The 22,020-nt window shown below is 39.5% G+C and overlaps 1 protein-coding gene and 1 non-coding gene across 4 annotated transcripts in view; one reads left to right on the forward strand and one right to left on the reverse strand.

Moving 5' to 3' along the window:
• Positions 1 to 22,020, forward strand: part of IL13RA2 (interleukin 13 receptor subunit alpha 2) — a 122,752-nt gene that overhangs the window by 66,839 nt on the left and 33,893 nt on the right. For 2 of the 3 annotated variants that reach the window (XM_012451780.2, XM_012451781.2), the window contains exon 1: positions 10,939 to 11,041. The exons of the other annotated variant lie outside the window; for it this stretch is intronic. The gene's annotated coding sequence lies outside the window, so the exon portion shown is untranslated. Of the gene's footprint in view, positions 1 to 10,938; positions 11,042 to 22,020 lie in introns of those variants that run through there. 3 annotated transcript variants of the gene reach the window in all.
• LOC135269274 (U6 spliceosomal RNA) lies at positions 20,770 to 20,876 on the reverse strand. Its single transcript, XR_010337600.1, has one exon. It is a non-coding gene; the product is annotated as a U6 spliceosomal RNA (small nuclear RNA).

Below are 22,020 nucleotides of genomic sequence, written 5' to 3' on the forward strand. Positions count from 1 at the left end.
AGAAAGTGAGTCAATGTATAACCTGAGAACAGAAGTTGTAACCATATGTGACTTGGATCACAGTTCCGTTTCTCTTAAAGTGTCTTTTGGGATTCCAACAGCTTTTAAATTTTATTTATTTTCACAGAAGATTGACTTGTCTGGGATATGTTCTGATATCAACTAATTCTCTAAATCGCTGATTCTCTGACAGCAGCTGGGCATGCAACAATTTAATTCAGTTGTGACACTATCTGTAGTTAGCACAGTCATGGCAGGTTAAGAGCTCAGTCCCACAAGACTGCCCCACTTCGGATGCCAGTAGCAATTCCCAGCACTTTGGACCAACTGGCTCTTCAGTTTCAATAATTTGATGGAATGACTCACAGAACTCAGGAAAACATTTTTTCAATTTATTATAAAAATATCAATTTATTATAAAATTATCAATTATATTATAAAAAATAAAATTTATCAATTTATTATAAAAATACAATTCAAAACAGTCAAATGGAAGAGCTTCATAGGGCAAGGTATGGGATAGGGAGTTGTGGACCTTCCTTGCACTCTTCAGACATGCTGCCCTCCCAGTACCTCATTGTGGAAGCTCTTCAAACCCTTTGGTTTAGGTTTGTTTTTTAAAAATGGAGGTTCCATTATGTAGGCATGATGGATCAAATCATTGGCCATTGGTGACTGACTCAATCTCCAAACCCTTTACCGTCCCTAGAGGTCAGGGGTGGGGCTGAAATTTCCAACCCTCTAATTGAGTAGTTGGTTCCTCTGGCCACTAGCCCCTATCCTCCAAGAGTCATGTCATTAGCATAAACTCAGGTGTGGTTGAAAGGGGCTCATTATGAATAATAGAAGACATTCCTATTACTCGGCAAATTTCGAGAGTTTTAGGCACTCTGTTCAGATAACTCAGGACAAAGGCAAATGCATATTTTATTATTCTACAACTTGATATTATCAGGAGCCAGGGTGGTCCTCCAAATCATCTCTGCTTGAAGATATCGCCCTTTTGACAACACAGGTAGAATTCGTTGTTCTCTCCTCTGAGCTCCTTTTGCTGCCAATGACCTCTATCATAGTGTACTGTTCTTCTCACACTGTACTGTAAGTACTTCATAGTTTCTGGTTTCCATCCCTTTAACTACAATGTGAGCTACAATGCTTAACACATTATTGCTCTATAACTGTTGAATGCGTAAATGGTAAACAGTCTGGCACAGCTAACCTCTGTGGTTTCTGTTCATGACTGGTGTTAATTGTTAATTCCATTAAGTTTCTAGGGACTAGACCCTAATGCTGCTAATTAAATTTTCCAAGTCTTGTGGGTTTTCTGAGAATCTCCACAGTGGTTTCCTGCTGTTGAATCTGGTAGTCTAGAGGGTGAATTCAGAGTTGATAAATTAGTTTCATCAAACTAACTGGATTTGGGGGAAAGCAGGCAATCTTGATGCCCTCTATCTCACAGAGTGTGTTCTTTATAGGACACTAATGTTCTATGCAATATGCCAACTTTACCAAATAACTTTTCAAGTAAGTCTTCTGGGGATGTTTTGATTTAAAAAAAAATGCCTTTAGAACCTTGAAGTTTGACATTTGCATGAATGTTTAAAAATTGTTACCAAATTCAGGGAATATTGTTTAAAACCATGTGTGTACATGTACATATACATATAAACTAAATGTCAAAAGGTTGTTTATTTTTCTTTGTTTTTGCCTATTTAATTCCCTTTAACCTTAACAAGGCCATTAAATACTTGAGACATCAAATGCTGCCTTTGCTGATTGCCTCATTTGTACAGCAGTTAAGAATACTCATTTCCTGTTTTGATAATTAACAGAATACTTGGGATTATAAAGCTTTAGAGAATGACTCCTGCCAGTTGACCATTTTAGCTACTGAGGTATCAAAAAAAAAAAAAAAAAAAAATTCCAGCAGTGGATGGAAGAGCATAAGCCTAGGTGTCAAATCTAGGTGACCTAGGTTTGATTCCTCCTGAATTTTTGATTTCTGGAAAGTAACTTAACCTATTGTAACTTTAGTTATAGCCATTTGGAAAACTAACATAATATCCACTTGGCTATCTGAGGGGGATAATAGATAAAATAAAGTAGTATACATGTTCCTGCTGGAGAGGCTATGGAAAGTCCTTGTCTAGCCTAGCCCCATTCTAGCTGCAGCTAATTGTGTCAGCCTAGGAAGTCTGAGCCCTGACATGGCCCTGGCCCAATGAACCATTCTCTGTTAACAAGTTGAAGTCTGGAAATAGCCTAGTTTGTGCTATGCCTCTGGAATAGATTTGGGCCTGTGGGAATCTTCGTAAGCACCAGGCTTTAGCTCTTTCCTCTTTCTAGCATCTGATGTTGGCTATTTAAGTGACTCCAATCTGGAAGCTCAATTTTTCCTCTGTCTCTGTTGAAATTGAGGGCCAGGCCTAAATCATTTTCTGGTTCTGCTGGCCCTTTTCCAGGCACTGCTGACTGCTTGCATCATTTATGTCATCTTGCTAAGTTCCTTGAAAATAATGACTTAATCTCAACTGTCCTGAAAAGTTTCCTCATTCTTAGGCTTCTGTGCACCTCTTCACTCAACACTCCTTGGGTAACACTTATCCTGCTGCATCAAATATGGATTTACACCTTCTCTTCAGTTTGGTGTAGACCATCTTGCAGCTGGAGAGGGGTTGCCCCAAGTAGTCTTACCCATCCTCCTTTCTCTACACCATTCGAGGTTACTCCCAAAACTTCTTTTCTTAGAACTTCATGCCTTCTGGAGCAGAGGTTAATGATTGCTAAGGTACAAGTATACAAGTATCAATGACAAAGAATATATTTATTTTTATTGATGCCATTAGAAAGTATTCAAATAGGACTCTTAGCAGATTAAAATGAATTATCTTTTTAGTGTATTTTTTTCACACCAAGAAGCAAAGCTTACCTTATGCTTTCACTAATTAAGCTATCAAATCAAGGTGGAAGGGAATATCTAATGGGCTTTAACAACCGAGGCATGGTGCATTATTGTTTCCAGTTGTATTTGATTAACTAAATTTAACTTACGGTTTGCATATTTACAAATAAATCTACTTTATTATTCTAAGATATTATTATGTTTCTATTTCTTTGAATTGTACCTCTCCAATATCATGGTATATAATAAGACTATCACAAAGCTGGGTCAGTGGCATTGTAAGATAAGTTACAGCATAGTGAAATATTTGCAAGAGCTAGAGGATTCAGGGGAAACAGGAAGTTTGAAGAAAACTTCATGGGGGTGTTTTTTTTTTCTTTTTTTTTAATAGAAGAAGACACATTAGTTAATTGAAAATGCAGTCTCAGGAAAAAGAAAGAAGATTTTGACTCTAGATCTTTTTTTCCTTACTATCATGTCAGCAAATTCTGACTAGAAAATTCCTCCTGTATTCTTTTTTTTTTTTTTTTTAATTGCATTTTAGGTTTTGGGGTACATGTGAAAAACATGCAAGGTTGTTGCATAGGTACATATGTGGCAGCGTGATTTGCTGCCTTCCTCCCCTTCACCTATATCTGGCATTTCTCCCCATGCTATCCCTCCCCATCTCCCCACCCCCCTCTCCCCCCCAACAGACCCCAGTGTATAGTGCTCCCCTCCCTGTGTCCATGTGTTCTCATTGTTCAACACCCACCTATGAGTGAGAACATGTGGTGTTTGATTTTCTGTTCTTGTGTCAGTTTGCTGAGAATGATGGTTTCCAGGTTCATCCATGTCCCTACAAAGGACGCAAACTCATCGTTTTTGATGGCTGCATAATATTCCATGGTGTATATGTGCCACATTTTTCCTGTCCAGTCTATCATCGATGGGCATTTGGGTTGGTTCCAGGTCTTTGCTATTGTAAACTGTGCTGCAATGAACATTCGTGTGCATGTGTCCTTATAGTAGAACGATTTATAATCCTTTGGATATATACCCAGTAATGGGATTGCTGGGTCAAATGGAATTTCTATTTCTAGGTCCTTGAGGAATCGCCACACTGTTTTCCACAGTGGTTGAACTAATTTACACTCCCACCAACAGTGTAAAAGTGTTCCTATTTCTCCACATCCTCTCCAGCATCTGTTGTCTCCGGATTTTTTAATGATCGCCATTCTAACTGGCGTGAGATGGTATCTCAACGTAGTTTTGATTTGCATTTCCCTAATGACCAGTGATGATGAGCATTTTTTCATATGTTTGTTGGCCTCATGTATGTCTTCTTTTGTAAAGTACCTGTTCATATCCTTTGCCCATTTTTGAATGGGCCTGTTTGTTTTTTTCTTGTAAATCTTTTTTAGCTCGTTGTAAATTCTGGATATCAGCCCTTTGTCTGACGGGTAGACTGCAAAAATTTTTTCCCATTCTGTTGGTTGCCGATTCACTCTATTGACTGTTTCTTTCGCCGTGCAGAAGCTGTGGAGTTTGATCAGGTCCCATTTGTCTATTTTGGCTTTTGTTGCCAATGCTTTTGGTGTTTTGGTCATAAAGTCCTTGCCTACGCCTATGTCCTGAATGGTTTTGCCTAGGTTTTCTTCTAGAGTTTTTGTGGTGTTAGGTCTTATGTTTAAGTCTTTAATCCATCTGGAGTCAATTTTAGTGTAAGGTGTCAGGAAGGGGTCAAGTTTCTGCTTTCTGTATGTGGCTAGCCAGTTTTCCCAACACCACTTATTGAACAGGGATTCCTTTCCCCATTGCTTGTTTTTGTCAGGTTTGTCAAAGATCGGGTGGTTGTAGATATGTTGTGTCACCTCCGACGCCTCTGTTCTGTTCCATTGATCTATATCTCTGTTTTGGTACCAGTACCATGCTGTTTTGATTACTGTAGCCTTGTAGTATAGTTTGATGTCGGGTAGTGTGATGCCTCATGCTTTGTTCTTTTTGCTTAGAATTGACTTGGCTATGCGGGCTCTCTTTTGGTTCCATATGAAGTTTAAGGTGTTTTTTTCCAGTTCTGTGAAGAAGGTCATTGGTAGCTTGATGGGGATAGCGTTGAATCTGTAAATTACTTTGGGCAGTATGGCCATTTTCACAATATTGATTCTTCCTAACCATGAACATGGAATGTTTCTCCATCTGTTTGTGTCCTCTCTTATTTCATTGAGCAGTGGTTTGTAGTTCTCCTTGAACAGGTCCTTTACATTCCTTGTTAGTTGTATTCCTAGGTATTTTATTCTCTTTGTAGCAATTGTGAATGGCAGTTCGTTCTTGATTTGGCTCTCTTTAAGTCTGTTATTAGTGTATAGGAATGCTTGTGATTTTTGCACATTGATTTTGTATCCTGAGACTTTGCTGAAGTTGCTTATCAGTTTCAGGAGATTTTGGGCTGAGATGATGGGGTCTTCTAGATATACAATCATGTCGTCTGCAAATAGAGACAATTTGACTTCCTCCTTTCCTAATTGAATACCCTTTATTTCCTTTTCTTGCCTGATTGCTCTGGCTAGAACTTCCAGTACTATATTGAATAGGAGTGGTGAGAGAGGGCATCCTTGTCTAGTGCCTGATTTCAAAGGGAATGCTTCCAGTTTTTGCCCATTCAGTATGATATTGGCTGTTGGTTTGTCGTAAATAGCTTTTATTATTTTGAGATACGTTCCGTCGATACCTAGTTTATTGAGAGTTTTTAGCATAAAGGGCTGTTGAATTTTGTCGAAGGCCTTCTCTGCATCAATTGAGATAATCATGTGGTTTTTGTCTTTGGTTCTGTTTATGTGGTGAATTACATTTATAGACTTGCGTATATTGAACCAGCCTTGCATCCCCGGGATGAATCCTACTTGATCATGGTGGATAAGCTTTTTGATGTGCTGTTGCAATCGGCTTGCCAGTATTTTATTGAAGATTTTGGCATCTATGTTCATCATGGATATTGGCCTGTAGTTTTCTTTTCTTGTTGAGTCTCTGCCAGGTTTTGGTATTAGGATGATGTTGGTCTCATAAAATGATTTGGGAAGGATTCCCTCTTTTTGGATTATTTGGAATAGTTTCAGTAGGAATGGTACCAGTTCCTCTTTGTATGTCTGGTAGAATTCGGCTGTGAACCCATCTGGACCTGGGCTTTTTTTGGGTGGTAGGCTCTTAATTGCTGCCTCGACTTCAGACCTTGTTATTGGTCTATTCAGGGTTTCAACTTCTTCCTGGTTTAGGCTTGGGAGGAGGCAACTGTCCAGGAATTTATCCATTTCTTCCAGGTTTTCTAATTTATGTGCATAGAGTTGCTTGTAATAATCTCTGATGATGGTTTGAATTTCTGTGGCATCTGTGGTGATATCCCCTTTATCATTTTTTATTGCATCTATTTGGTTATTCTCTCTTTTCTTTTTTATTAGTCTGGCTAGTGGTCTGTCTATTTTGTTGATCTTTTCAAAAAACCAGCTCCTGGATTTATTGATTTTTTGTAGGGTTTTTCGTGTCTCTATCTCCTTCAATTCTGCTTTGATCTTAGTTATTTCTTGTCTTCTGCTAGGTTTTGAGTTTTTTTGATCTTGCTCCTCTAGCTCTTTCAATTTTGATGATAGGGTGTCAGTTTTAGATCTCTCCTTTCTTCTCATGTGGGCACTTATTGCTATATATTTTCCTCTAGAGACTGCTTTAAATGTGTCCCAGAGATTCTGGTATGTTGTGTCTTCGTTCTCGTTGGTTTCGAAGAACATCTTTATTTCTGCCTTCATTTCAGTGTTTATCCAGTCTACATTCAGGAGAAAGTTGTTCATTTTCCATGAAGCTGTGTGGTTCTGGATTGGTTTCTGAATTCTGAGTTCTAACTTGATTGCACTGTGGTCTGAGAGACTGTTTGTTATGGTTTCCATTCTTTTGCATTTGCTGAGGAGTGATTTACTTCCAATTATGTGGTCAATTTTAGAGTAGGTGTGATGTGGTGCTGAGAAGAATGTATATTCTGTGGATTTGGGGTGGAGAGTTCTGTAAATGTCTATTAGGTTTGCTTGTTCCAGGTCCGAGTTCAAGTCCTGGATATCCTTGTTAATTTTCTGTCTCATTGATCTGTCTAATATTGACAATGGGGTGTTGAAGTCTCCCACTATTATTGTGTGGGAGTCTAGGTCTCTTTGTAATTTTTTAAGAACTTTCCTTATATATTTGGGTGCTCCTGTATTAGGTGCATATATATTTAGGATCGTTAGCTTTTCTTGTTGCATTGATCCCTTTACCATTATGTAATGTCCTTCTTTGTCTCTTTTGATCTTTGTTGCTTTAAAGTCTATTTTGTCAGAGATGAGAATTGCAACTCCTGCTTTTTTTTGCTCTCCGTTTGCTTGGTAAATCTTCCTCCATCCCTTTATTGTGAGTCTTTGTGTATCCTTGCATGTGAGGTGGGTTTCCTGGATACAGTACACTGATGGGTTTTGGCTTTTTATCCAGTTTGCCAGTCTGTGTCTTTTGATTGGGGCATTTAGTCCATTTACATTTAGGGTTAATATTGTTATGTGTGAATTTGATCCTGTCATTTTGATGCTAGCTGGCTGTTTTGCCCATTGGTTGATGCAGATTCTTCATTGTGTTGATGCTCTTTACTGTTTCATGTGTTTTTGGAGTGGCTGGTTCTGGTTGTTCTTTTCTATGTGTAGTGCCTCCTTTAGGAGCTCTTGTAAAGCTGGTCTGGTGATGGTGAAATCTCTGAGTTCTTGCTTGTTCACAAAGGATTTTATTTTTCCTTCACTTCTGAAGCTTAGTTTGGCTGGATATGAAATTCTGGGTTGAAAGTTCTTTTCTTTAAGGATGTTAAATATCGGCCCCCACTCTCTTCTGGCCTGTAGGGTTTCTGCTGAGAGATCTGCAGTGAGTCTGATGGGCTTCCCTTTGTGGGTAACCCGACCTTTCTCTCTGGCTGCCCTTAGTATTTTCTCCTTCATTTCAACCCTGGTGAATCTGATGATTATGTGCCTCGGTGTTGCTCTTCTAGGGGAATATCTTTGTGGTGTTCTCTGTATTTCCTGGACTTGAATATTGGCCTGCCTTGCTAGGTTGGGGAAGTTTTCCTGGATAATATCCTGGAGAGTATTTTCCAGCTTGGATGCATTCTCTTCGTCACATTCAGGTACCCCTATCAAACGTAGATTAGGTCTTTTCACATAGTCCCATATTTCTTGTTGGCTTTGTTCATTCCTTTTTACCCTGTTTTCTCTAATCTTGCCTTCTCGTTTTATTTCATTGAGTTGATCTTCTACCTCTGATATCCTTTCTTCTGCTTGGTCAATTCGGCTGTTGAAACTTGTGCATGCTTCACGAAGTTCTCGTGTTGTGTTTTTCAGCTCCATCAATTCACTCATATTCCTCTCTAAGCTGTCCATTCTCGTTAGCATTTCGTCAAGTCTTTTTTCAAGGTTCTTAGTTTCTTTGCATTGGGTTAGAACATGTTCTTTTAGCTCACGAAAGTTTCTTATTATCCACTTTCTGAAAGCTGATTCTGTCATTTCCTCACACTCATTCTCCATCCAGTCTTGTTCCCTTGCTGGTGGGGAGTTGTGCTCCCTTGTAGAAGGAGAAGTGTTCTGATTTTGGGTGTTTTCATCCTTTTTGCACTGGTTTCTTCCCATCTTTGTGGATTTATCCACCTATCAACTTTGTAGTTGCTGTCTTTCTGATTTTGGTAATTTTAAGTCTGCAGCAGCAGAACTCATAAACCCCCTTTTTCTTCCCTCCCGGTGTTCTGTCCTGGGGATTTAGGGAGTTATGATTTTCCGCTGTCTTGTTGTTGCTTTCCCTGCCCACAAGGTGGCAGCCTAGTCGCACTCAGCCTGTAGAGGCTTCGCTGAGCTGCTGTGGGCTCCGCCCAGCTTCCTTGTGAACTTTCCTGCAGTCTTGTTTATATGGGCGTAGTTAGAACTGTTTCCGCTATGATGGCCCGCCCCTGTAAAAAATTGCCCTAGGAACTTCAGGGTGTGTCCCAATGGAGGGCGCCCCTCCCCCACAGAGCTGGACCGACCCGGGTTCAGTCGTGTTTCCTGAGGCGCTTTCTTTGCCCAGGAGTCTCCTGTCTTGTCTCCCTGTTTCAGCTCCCCTTGCTGTCTTACCGGGGACTCGGTTTCACTCACTCTGCAGGAGGAGCCACTTCCCTTGCCTCAGGGCACAGGCCGAGCGGTTGCGCCAGTCAAACCAGCCACGCTGGCGACCCGTGGGGCTCTTTCCCCTGTGAATCTCCTGGTCTGTGGGCAGTAAAAATCCGCTGCCCAGTGAGCCATTGCTGAAGCGGCGGCTCTGAGATTCGTGGCGCGTTTTTGCCCTGGGAATTTCCTGGCTTGACTCCCTGTTTCAGCTCCCCTTGCTGGCTTACAGAGGACTCAGTCGCACTCACTCTGCAGAAGGAGCCGCTGCTCCCTGCCTCAGGGTGCAGGCCTAGCGGCGGCCGCACCGCTCAAGCCAGCAGCGCTGGCGACCTGTGGTGCTCTTCCCCCTGTGAATCTCCTGGTCTGTGGGCAGTAAATATCCGTCTGGAAATGCGGCGTCCACTCACCCTCTGCGCTTTCTCTCGGAGCTGCATTCGCGAGTTCCTCCTAATCGGCCATCTTGGATCTCCCTCCTGTATTCTTGATAAATAATTTCTACTACAAATTATTGTGAGAGAGCCAAACCAGCTGACATCTGAAAAGTAAGTACCAAACTCCCTAAACAATTCCCAGTTTCTTCCCACCCTCTTAACTTTAATCTAGGGAGAAACATCAGCTATGGAAATGAATAAAAAAGAAAGACATCTAGGGATAAAAAACATCGTGGGGTAAAACATAAAGCTAATAATGGAGAGAAGACTGCACACATGGTCGGCCCACTCTTCATTCAGACTCTTGCCTTTTATTTGCTTATTAACATATTTAGTGTAAAATATATCTTTGGAATCTGAGAGAAGTTATCAAGTCTGAACCTGTGTTCCAAAGCAAGGAAGACAATTTGTATCTATTGGATGGTGTAGAGACTGGATCCAACCTTAATCCATTCCCTTTTGGGAATAAATGACTGACATCTCATTTACTCCAGAAAAGCATCAAAAGTATTCTGGCTTCTTATGGCTTAGTATGGTTCCTATACATGGAGATTAAACCAGGGGCAGACAGAAACTCTGGAGACTTGAAAGATGAGGGACAATTTGGTGGTGGCCTGAATTTACTTAATTTTATCTGGGCTGAAATAAACTCTTGTTTGGTTGTGTAAAGAATGATTTGATAAATTTTCCACGGGAAACAAAATGTATACATAACACTTACTGAATTTTAATTACAACACCAAGGATTTTAGAATTCAAGGGAGCTTTAGACTTGACATAGTTCTATTGGCTCATTTTGCACATGAGAAACTGACAATTGCTTAGGAGAAGTACAGAGGCAATTTTTGTTTGGCAATAGAAAGTTTGACTAGATGACTTCTGAGATCCCATTCAATAGATTTTTGAAACTGAGGTCCAAAGAGGTTAAGGAAATTGCCCAAGGTCACAGAGCTGACTGGGAGGAAAAGCCTAGAGTAGAATCAGGTTTCTGGATTCCTTATCTATTTATGACTCCTTTAGTATTTAAAGGTATTTGAAACTCAAAATAATGATGCCTTTGGATAGAACACTTTGAGGAAACAACATAAACCTGGCAATCACATGCTTACCTTTGGATTATGTTTTAATTCCCAATATGATGAGTCACATAGTAAAAAAAAAAAAAGAAAGATAAAAAAAAAAAAAACACTGGCATACTAAGATGCTGTATGAAGGAACTAATTAAAAGAAGTAGAAAAAAATCACTCAGATGAACTTTGTAATTTCCTCTGAATCTTTTGACAAATGTAACCTTAAATGCTGACCTGTTTTGAATGCAGATTTTCTAATGACAGTTGGTATTTTTCATGGATAAAACAAGAGCTCCTCCTACTTTTTAAAAGAAAGGCTTTAGTTGTAAGATCATTTAAAATCCATTAAGCCAAGGAGCTGTTCATTGAGACAGACTTCAGTGGTATTACAGAATTTGATTACAACTGAATATGTTATTCACATAGAATAAGTCTGGAACTTTAAAGGAGAAAGTTTGCAGATAAGAGGTAAGTTATTTTGAATATTTGTTTCACTTTCTTTGCCTTTTCCTAATGGGCTCATGAATCTTTTTTGGGCAAAAAGTAGTTTGATTTGATACAACAATAATTTGGGGGAGCACTGCATTTTTTTTTCCACATGAAGCTAATGAGTGCTGGATCATCAGTATGGATAGCACTATTGCTTTAATTTTTATTGTTGTTTTCTTATTAGCCTTTATTTTCTATAAAATTCATACCTCTTTTAAGCAAGCCTGGTTTTTTTGGTAATGGTAAGGTAGTTGCATTTTAGAGTTAGAATGTTCTCTGAGATTAATTTCTATGTGGTTTTTTCTATAAATGAGAACCCTCAACTTTGCAGTAACTTTTATCTCTTAAGATCACAGATAATTATAGAACTTCTCTAAAAAGAATGATGAGTGATTTCATTATATTGGTATGATGTTTTGAATTTAGTTATAGAATATGCATGTCCTCTTATGTGGGATATAATTTGTTCATATATTATGGTTTCATATACAGTAGAGTCATTCATATAAAATTTCCATATTTCACTGCTTTTGCTCTGAAATGTACTATCATTTTATACTTCTGATACTTGTTTTTCTCTATAGTTAACATTTAAATAATGAACATCACTTTTACAAACTGCACCCAATTTGGATGCTTCCAGATTGGTTTTCTTCTTAAAATATGTAAGAAAGATACATAAAACCAGGAAATGAACCCCAAGGATTAACCAGCTCCTTAAAAAACAACTTTTTAAAGAGATTGGTTCTCACTCTGTTGCCTAGAGTGGACTTAAATTCCTGGGCTCAAGCAATCCTCCGTCTTTAGCCTCTCATGTAGCTGGTACTGCAAGCACACACCAGCTATTTTTGATTGAAAATTTTAAAACTCAGGAATGTTTTAGAGTGAAATTAGAACTCAATCCCAGGTCTGCTTTACTTCAAAATCTAAGCTCTTTCTCCTGTTCCACACTGATTATTAAGGTATTCGATAATAAAAGACTTCAGCTATTTTTGATTGAAATTTTAATAAATTCTAGAATGATTTAGAGAGTTCACGACTCAAGTAAATTGCACAGATATATTGTTATCATTATTATTATTAAGTGGTGAGAGTACTAAACCAAGGACTAAGAGATCTGGTTTCTAGTTCTAGATCTCTTTTGTATAACTGTGTGACCTTGGGGTGGACACCCCACCCCTCCCTATCTTAGTTTCCTCATCTGTGAAATGAACCAGATGTCCTGACTCTACCTAATGATATGAAAGGGAATAAAATGTTATAAATAACTATCTAAACAGTAGAATAAGACAAAGGAGAGGCAGAATACCTATTGGATTTTTATTTTTTTGGTGCTGCGACATACCTGTAAATAATTAGCTGCTGCTTCCAGGGCATTTCATTTTAATCAAAGAAATATATCATCTGTATTTTGCTACAACTTGGAGAAGTCAGGGTGGGGTGGGTTGTGTTGCTTGTTCCTTTTAATGTATTTTTCAATGTCTTCAAGGAATCGATAGGAGGTGACTTCTGGATATGAGGGAGGCACTAGACAGCTAACAATTGAATTATTATTGCCACTGTGCTACAGACATTTTACATGCACTTTCTCATTTAATCATTTCCTAAGCCTTATGTAATATTACCTTCATTTTATAGATAAGAAAATTGGGATAGAGATAGGTAAAGTATTGAAACAGGAGAGTTCCTTTATCTGCCTCACAGGGCATGCACAAGGGTCGTTTCCTCGTTTCCTCGGTGTCAGGCTGCTCAAACCCCCAGGGGGAGCATGCAAACCAGCAGGTGCAGAGGTTGTGGGGAGCGCTTTTGGGTTCCAACCCCATGGCAGCATCTAGGGGTGAATGTGTATGTTTCCTGAAGCCCAAGTGGGTGTGTATTACAGTGTGCTCTTTCAGCTTTGCTGTCTGCAGATGGCTTGTATTAATCAGCTCAATTAGACCCTCTGCCTTATTGCAAGGGCAGAGGGCTTTCTGCATCCCGGGTTCTTGCCTGATGTATCGGGAAAATCAGATCACACATGAGCTTGGAGGATGAATGCAAGGTTTTATTGAGTGGTGGAAGTGGCTCTCATTGAGATGAATGAGGAGCCAGAAGGAGAATGGAGTGGGAAGGTGATCTTCCCCTGGATTCCAGCCGCCCAGTGGCCGGATGCTCCTCCAACCGCCACTGACTGAACTCCCCTCAGTGTCCACATCGTTGTGCCATCGCTGGTCTGCCAATGTTTGCTAGTGTCTACTGGTGTGTTCCTCTGGTCTTCTCGATGTCCAGCTGCTTGTGTCCATGCCCGCTATGGTTTCAACTTTTTATGGGCACAGGATGGATGACATGGTGGACCAGAGTGGTATGGGTAGAGGCTACATTTGGTCATGAAAACAGGGAGTTCCTGTTCTCACTTAGGTCCACGGGCACAGGCCCTAGGATGGAGCCCTTGCCAGGGATCCCGTCCTTTGTCCTTCTCTACCCAGCGCTTTCCTGCCCCGCTCCTGTATCACCATCATGCCAAGATCTATGTAGCTTTTTCCATTATTCCATGCTGCTGCTTTGGTCACTCTGAGACAATTCTGAGAAGATAAGTTCTTTGGAATTAGGTCTTCCATTGTGCCTGTGGGGTCAAAATGTATGCTGGGGAGATGAATATCGTATAGGGTCACGTAGGGTAGATTAGGAGGTGCTTCCATGGTATGATGTGGGAGGCAGTAATAGGTGAATGCCCATAAATGTTATCGTCATTGGCCTGTCATAGTCACTTTTCCTGAGATATTTTACCACTAAAGTCATTACTTTTTTGTTTGTTTATTTTTCTTCGCCAGTGGGGAGGTTGATAGGAATGTTTCAATTTCAACTATGCATACCCCTAGAAAGGTTCATGTATGAAACCTTTTATTGTCTAATACCTTAGTAGGCAGTGTGGAATACAAAAAAGAGATCAGATTTTGGAGTGAGGCAGACCTAGGATTGAATTTTGATCTGCTTACTAGCTACATTGACCCTTAGCATAATAAACACAATGTATCAATTATCTGCTATAGATAGCTATGGTAGAATGGGAATAGCACTAGAATGGAAGTCAGGAGACTTGGTGTCCTATGACACCAAATATGAAACCATACGTGTTTCATTCATTCAGGTAAATATTTGTGGAGCTTCTACAATGTGTCATGCACTGTGCTGGGCACTGGGATACAACAATGAACAATCGGAAATTTCTGCCTTCTTATATCTTAAATTCCAGGTTCATGCTAACCTAACTATATCCATATCCTGGTCGTGTAGAGAGGAATATTGTTCTCCACATTTTAGAGATGGGCAACTAAGGGTTAAATGATACAATGATGAGCAAAATAAGTATGATCCCTGAACTCACAAATATGATTGCAGTCCAATGAAACATAAATTAATCAGATAATCTTACAAATTAATAGAAGATTAAAACCATGATAAGCCTTTAAAAAAAGTCGGTTCTCTGAAAGCATGTAACAGGGACTTCATCTTCTTTGATCAAGTGACATCTGAGTTGAGAGCTGCAGAATGAATCAGTGCTAACCAGATCAGCTTTCTGCATGTCCTTACTCAGATTCTTCTGGAATTCCCTCAGCTCTTTTATATCCTCTTTAGTGGCTATTACAAACTTTTTCCTCTCTTTTTAAGCTTCCAACTCAGCTATTATGCATTTATTCTCAGGAGATGGGGCTGCCCCCTATTTCACACAGAAAATAAAAACCATCACGTCTGCTCGAACCTCTTATCCACCCACTTTCCTGTTTTTTACACACACATTGAGTTGTATCTTCACCCACGCTTTTGTCTTGTCTGAGAGGAAACACTACCCGCTATCAGTCCAAGTTCAATCTATCTGTGATTTAGAGCCCATGCTGTCCTCTTGCTTTCTCAGGGTCCCTTTTCATAATTACTCTCTTACTTCTCGGTATTTTTAACCTCTTTTCTCCCATTAAGTTTTTTTCATGACAAAAATAAAAAATAAAAAGTAAATAAAAGAGACATCTTTTCTTGACCATTCCCTGTATAACCAAGTTCTGTACAACCTATTTAATGAAACTTCAATAAAAAGTGGTCCACACATATAACTGCCTTTACTAAGGCAACTAATTACTTTTTATTTCCAAATGCAACAGACACATTTAAATTCTTGTCCTACTTTCCCAACCCCCCAAGTTTTTTTGACATGTGAGGCACTTTGCTTTTGAATATTCTCTTTGAAATCTTCTGCTTCATTAGTTTCTATGATACCACTTTCTCCTTTCCTTCCTCATACTTTTCTGGTAACTCTTTAGTCTCATTTGTGAACTACTCATTTGCAAATGCTACCTGCAAATTCAGCGCCCCAAATGACCTCTACAATCTCTCCAGTTCTCTTCTCTGTTTTCAACTGGTCACTAAAGCCTCTCCATTTTACCTTCTTAATATATGTTATGTGTTTCATCTTTTTTAAAGCATTATTATTTTCATAGTATGGGCCTTCATCATCCCTATCCTGAACTATCTAAAACTCTCTTAACTTGTTGCTTCTGTCTCCTTTCTTGTCCCCCTCAAATCTGTTCTTTCCAGGGTGGCAAAAGCCATATTCCTGCAGTTTATATGTGTTAAACCGAGCTGTCTGTTGGATATATCTCTCAGGTTGAGAAATCCTTTAGTACTAACTCATAGTCCTCAGGATTAAGTCCAAAGTCTTTAAATGTGGCTGATGCTCAGAAGACATGCCTATGTACATCATATACTGCAGCCAAAACAAACTACTTGGAGATTCCTGAATTCATTAAACTTTATCAACTCTCTGCATTTATTTAATTACATGACCACTATTACCAAGACCAGGTTGAATACCTGTCCTCTGTGCTTCTAAGTGCTTGCCTCTTTCCTGGAACTTACCACATTTTATTATAAGTGACATTAGTATGAGTCTAGTCCACAAATGGATATGCAAGAAATTTCATATTTAAAAATGTTCTTTAAGCTACCCTGTATTCAACATTCTGCCAGGAAAGTAAGATACACAATTTTAGTCAATACTCAAACCTCCCACTGGGTTACGCAAATATTTTGAGGCCTTAGGCTACACCAAAATACAGATGCTCCTCACTTTGTGATGAGGTTATAATAAACCCATTGTATGTTGAAAATATAAGTTGAAAATGCATTTAATACACCTAACCTACCAATATGATAGCTTAGCCTAGCCTCCCATAAACATGCTCAGAACCCTTACATTAGCCTACAGTTTGGCAAAATCATATAACAGAAAGCCTATTTTATAATGAAGTGTTGACTCTCTCATGTAGCTGCATACCACTAGCCTGAGAAAGGGATCAAAATTCAAAGTATGTCAAAATTGTGATGGTTTTTCACCATCATAAAGTCAAAACATTGTAAATTGAACCAGTGTAAGTTGGAGACCATCCATATTGGGGAGGCCCTTTAGGCTATTGATCATGAATCTTCTGTCAGCTCCCTGATGTATTCTCTGATACCCAACCCCATTTGCCTCAACCTGAAATGGTCCTTTCATGTTTGCTGCTGCTGCTCCTATGCTATGTTTGGGGGCTTAAGGGACTGGATCACTGCTGAGTTTGGGTCCCCAGTACCTCAGACTCAGCACAGTCATTGAAATTTTTCTGAGTTTTTACCCCTGTTTTAGGCTGCTGCCATCAAATGTTGAGCTGATCCCTGTTTTCCCTGCCATCACCAACTCCAATCAGACTCCTGACTTATTTTTGTCTGAAGTCTGGTAACTTTTCCTTGTCCCAGTACTCTAAAAGGAATTTCATCTGTTTTCTTGAGACCCTCACTGATATGAGAGAGCATAATCTCTCCCATGAGTCTGGGTTTTGGGAAAATAAAAGGCAAGAAGGCAAGTGTGGGCAAGTTTTTCTTTGGGTCCTGGCAACAAAGGAGGAGGAATTCCCTTGGGTAAGAAACAATGAAGTTGCTCAGCTATCTTCTTGAAATGGGACAGAAAAGAGAAAAAACTTAGAGCAAAACACAAATGATTGTCTCAAAATAATGTTGCCACATACTTGTCTGGTTAGAAGACTGTCTTCTTCACTAAATGGTGAGTGTCTTTTAAAATATTACAGAATTTTATTCTCTTTTATTTTAGTAGAGAGCACAGAGGAGATTCACAATCCAGTCTGGGGAAGTGAATAGAGAAAGCTTATAGAATAAAGTAGTACCTGAGCTAAATCTCAATGACTAGACTAGTAGATAAAGCAGTATTGATATCAGTGGGAAAAGGCCTAGAGATAAAATAAGACCCGAGTTTTCAAGACCTATAAGTAGAAGATGAGTCTAAAAGTGGAAAAATATTGCTTGCCATGCTAAACGGTTTGTGTGTTACTTTATAAGACAACACAGTATAGAGGTTAAAGGCACAAACTCTGAAATGATATTGCTGGGCTTTGAATTTTGGCTCCATCACTTGATAGCTATGAGACCCCACAGAAATCATGTAGCTTCTCTGTGTCACAGTTCCTATATTGGTAAGATGTGATAACATCAGTACCTGTTTCATAATACCGTGGTAAGGATTAAGTGAATTAATACAGTGAAGTGCTCAGAAAAGCACTTTCACACCAGAAGCACAAAAAGTTTGGACATATTTGAGTTTTTAAAAGGTCACACCAGCCACAGTGTGAGAATGACCAGAACCTGACTTATTGTAAGATGGAAAATGCATTAGGAGGGTATTGCTGTTGATTAGTCAAGAGATGGTGATGGCTAGAGTCTATCATGGCAGTGAAGAAGGAGGAGTGACACAGATGGACTGCAAAGATGCTTAGAGAATTGAATCTTTAGGATATTGTGTATATGCATGAACTGGTGGTTGAGGATAAATGAGAGAGAAGAATTTAAGATGACTTCTAATTTTCTGGCTTGTGAAGTCATCGTAGCATTTGATAAAAGAAATAAACAAAAAGGAAGATAATAAGTTGTGTTGGCCAAGCGCGGCGGCTCACACCTGTAATCCCAGCACTTTGGGAGATTGAGAAGATAATAAGTTGTGTTGGCCAAGTGCGGTGGCTCACACCTGTAATCCCAGCACTTTAGCAGATCACCTGAGGTCAAGAGTTTGAGACCAGCATGACCAACATGGTGAAACCGTGTCTCTACTAAAATACAGAAACTAGCCAGACATGTTGGCAGTTGTCTGTAATCCCAGCTACTTGGGAGGCTGAGGCAGGAGAATCACTTGAACCCGGGAGATGGAGGTTGCAGTGAGCTGAGATTGTGCCACTGCACTACAGCCTGGGTGACAGAGTGAGAATTTGTCTCAAAAAAAAAAAGTTATGTTAACGTTTTGGGTGGATTTCGTGTTCTTTGATACAGAGAAAACTGAATTATATCAGCCATCAGTAATTGGAAATCATGTAATGAAAGATTATCTAGATATTTTAAGATAATCTAAAGAAAAATTTTAGTACTGTTACAGGAAAGATACACTTTCTTCTCCATGCCATTTTTTTTTTTTTGATAACTTTGTTAGTTATATAGCTTAAAAATATTCTTGAGAAAAATCCTTTGGTTACTGATGAGTGATATTTGAGAAAAGGGCAGGACTTGACTATGGATTGGACATGGTGAGACGTAGATGTCTAAAGTGACTCTCTGGCTTCTACTGTTGAATGGATATTGCAAGAACACTTGTTTTCAAGTGGGAGATCATGATTTTGGCATTTGACGTTTTGCATTTGAGATATGTTTGAGACTTCCAAGTGAAGATATTTAGAAACCAATTAGATATACATGCCTGGAGCTCAGGAGAGTATATCACGTGGGAGATTGTCTCAGTCTGCTTTGTGTTGCTATAAAGGACTACCTGAGGCTGGATAGTTTATAGATAAAAGAGTTTATTTGGCTCATGGTTCTGCAGGCTGTATAAGAATCATGGTGCTGGCATCTGATTCTGGTAAGGACCTCAAGGAGCTTTCAGTCATGTTGGAAGGCAAAGTAGAAACAGCTGTGTCACATGCAAGAGAGGGAAGAAGAGAGTGGGGAGGAAAGTGCCTGGCTCTTTTTAACAATTAGATCTCACATCAACTAACAATAGAGCAAGAACTGACTCATAACCAAGGGGATAGCATCAAGCCATTCATGAGGGATTTGCCTCCATGACCCAAACGCCTCTCACTAGGCCCCACTTTCAACACTGGGGATTGGATTTCAACATGAGATTAGGAGAGGACAAATATCCAAAGTATATCAGAGATATATATTTGGAAGTCATTGGTACGTAGGATGGTAATGGAAGCTGTGGGAGCAGATAAAATTACCTAGGGAGAATATAGGATCAGAAGAGGTGAAGGCCTTGGGGCAAACCTCAAAGAACTCTGACATTTATTATTAGGATAAGTAATGGATAAGCCTGAAAATGAAATGAAAAAAGTGACCAGAGAGATAAAAGGAAAACTGGGAAATGGTGTCAGAAAAGCCAAGGGGAAAGTGTTTCAAGAAAGATGATGCTAAATGAGTGAATGCTGCTGAAATATAAATAAGATTGAGGTTAAAGTATTAATTAGGTTCAGTAGCATGGAGGTCATTACTTATTCTAGTGGGACCTGTTTCAGTAGAGCATTGATTGGTGGTGAGGTGAAGGAAGAACCCGAAGGAAATGGAGTGATGAAGAGTGAGGGGGAAGTGTGATGAAAATAGCAAGAATAGACAACTCTTTCTGGAAATTTGGCTGTGAAGAAGATGGGAGTATTGGGGCAGTAGGTGCAGACAAATTAAGCAAGGTAATTTGTTTTTATATTTAAGATTGGGGTGAAATGAACAGGTTTAAAAGCTAATGAGATGCATCTAGCTGAGATGTGTATATCCATACATACATCTTATGTTTGTGGAAGATATGTAAGAGATGAACAAAATGAGTGTAACATTTTTAAAAGTGTGAGCAGGGTTGGAATTCAAAACAGACATGAGGAGCAGGAGGGAAAGAAGAGAGGATGTGGAAAGATTCTTGTTTCAAATCAGAAAGATGAGGGAATTTCCATCTGATGGTTTCTATTTTGTTTTTTAAAGTAAGAGGCAAGGTCATGTGCTGAGATCGGGGGAGAAGGGATGAGATGGTTTAAGAGAATGGAAAAGGTTTGTAACAGTCAGTAATGGAATGCAGTTGAACAGAGACAAGTAATAGGACTTCTGAGTAGTACTGTGGGCTTGTTTAAAGTGAAATGCTATGCACTTATCATGGAACTAATCTATAGCGGAACTTCTTTCATCAGCACTCACCTGCTCAGGTACAAGCACAGAGAAAATCTGACAGTTAGATTCATCCAGATTGGGATTTTGTTAGGAAGTTGTAATAAAAAGGCAGAGGGATAAGTTTAGTTTGGGAAATACAAGCTGATCTCGATTGAATAAAGAAGGGAAAAAAGCAAAATCTGACTGATGGATTTGGAAAAAATGGACAAGTCTGTGAACTGAAATTTTTGCAAAGCTGAAAAATGATCACAGTGACAATACTTAAATACACAAACTAGAATGAAAGAAGATTGATGGAACGTCATTGAACTTTTCTGGCCTCTGTTTCTACATCTGTATTTAAGCTATGGTGATAGACAGTGGAAGCCAAGAATGTGTTTCTGTATGAAAATTTGTACATATACGTCACTGTCTTCTGGTCGTAAGTATCAAGAAAATAAGGAGGGTTTAGGAGCTCCCTAAGAATGCTCTAACTTCTTTTTTAAAAACTTTTTTAAATGGAATGCTTCAAGAATTTATGTGTCAACTTTGTGCAAGGGCTATACTAATATTTTCTGTATCATTCCAGTTTTAGTATGTGTGCTGCTAAAATGAGAACCCCACCTTCTTCTAAGGAGTATAGTGGGGATGGAGGGTAAGAGGTGTTAGTCATTCTAAACTTCTATGGATGCTTCAGAAAGGAAGACAAAGCCATGCTCTTTGGGATGATTCTACTCCACATAGTTATCTTTCCCTGGCATGCTTGAATTTGCTTATCCAGCAGTGATTAATCTCTGGTTATCGAATCAGCTATCTTCTTTATCTAGCACTTTTGCAGGAATAACAGTATACACTGTTGATAGAAATAACACCGATTCATGGAGAGACAACTTGAATTTCGGGATATTCTGATAATAACCACAGCATGTGGAGTGAGCTGCCAGTCATTGGAAAATGTGGTAACAGCAAAAGATTAAAGCTGTGTGAGTGCACCGCCAGAACAGCATTCGGAAAACTATGGCAACAACTCATGATGGTGGAAGAAGTGCTATGGCACCTGTGAGCAGCTCCTAGCAGCAGAAGCACCAGAAAGCCAGAGAGGGTCCTCCAGCACTTATATGCTCTTTTTTTTTTTTTTTTTCCTTGAGATGGAGTCTTGCTCTGTCTCCCAGGCTGGAGTGCAGTGGTGCAATCTTGGCTCACTGCAGTCTCGCGTCCCAATTCAAGTGATTCTCCTCCCTCACCCTCCTGAGTAGCTGGGATTACAGGCACCCGCCTGCAGAGACAGGGTTTCACCATGTTGGCCAGGCTGGTCTTGAACTCCTGACATCAAGTGATCCGCCCACCTCAGCCTCCCAAAGTGCTGGGATTACAGGCGTGAGCCACAGTGCCTGGCCCACTTATATCCTCTTGTTTACAACATTCAAAATTTGAAGACCTCAAAGTGGGAGGGACATTGAAGTATTGTCATATTGTATTTTTTGTCCCTGTGAAAAGTTTCTACTTCAGCATTTTGTGATTGTAATATTTGCAAGTGGGGTGGCTGAGTATATTTTATTTCCCAGGTACTTGGTCAGAGGCTTTAGCCAAGGGAAATGCTATATAGGCTAAATATGGCCCTTTATAAGAATTCTGCAGGAGTTTCACACTCAAAGGTAATGTGGAAAAAAGGTGTCTGACTGTAGAAGCACGTATTTCTTTGATTACCTTGAAATTTGGGGTTAAGAGGATATAAACTTTTTTTTTTTGAGACAAGGTCTGGC

Source organism: Aotus nancymaae, unplaced genomic scaffold (assembly GCF_030222135.1).
Source record: "Aotus nancymaae isolate 86718 unplaced genomic scaffold, 86718_ANA_hifiasm-v0.15.2.pri h1tg000004l, whole genome shotgun sequence".
Classification (NCBI taxonomy): domain Eukaryota; kingdom Metazoa; phylum Chordata; class Mammalia; order Primates; family Aotidae; genus Aotus; species Aotus nancymaae.